The following is a 279-nucleotide window of genomic DNA, read 5'->3' as shown; positions in this document are numbered from 1 at the left end:
AGGGTTAGGGTTAGGGATAGGGTTAGGGATAGGGTTAGGGTTAGGGATAGGGTTAGGGATAGGGTTAGGGTTAGGGTTAGGGATAGGGTTAGGGTTAGGATCGACCACTCACGATTAGCTAGCGCGGACGCACGACTGCGCGACTGCGCGTTCGGAACCTATCTGCTTTAGTAGTAACCTGTAACCGTATGAACTTTTAGCCAGGCGATTCCAGTGCAGGAAACCTGGGGGGCCCAACCAGAAGTATTCCTCACTCTCCATACATTTCCGCAGAATGAT

The sequence above is a fragment of the Octopus bimaculoides genome, chromosome 22, assembly GCF_001194135.2.
Source record: "Octopus bimaculoides isolate UCB-OBI-ISO-001 chromosome 22, ASM119413v2, whole genome shotgun sequence".
Taxonomy (NCBI): domain Eukaryota; kingdom Metazoa; phylum Mollusca; class Cephalopoda; order Octopoda; family Octopodidae; genus Octopus; species Octopus bimaculoides.
The sequence above is the reverse complement of the archived record's forward strand: the minus strand, read 5'-3'. Positions refer to the sequence as shown.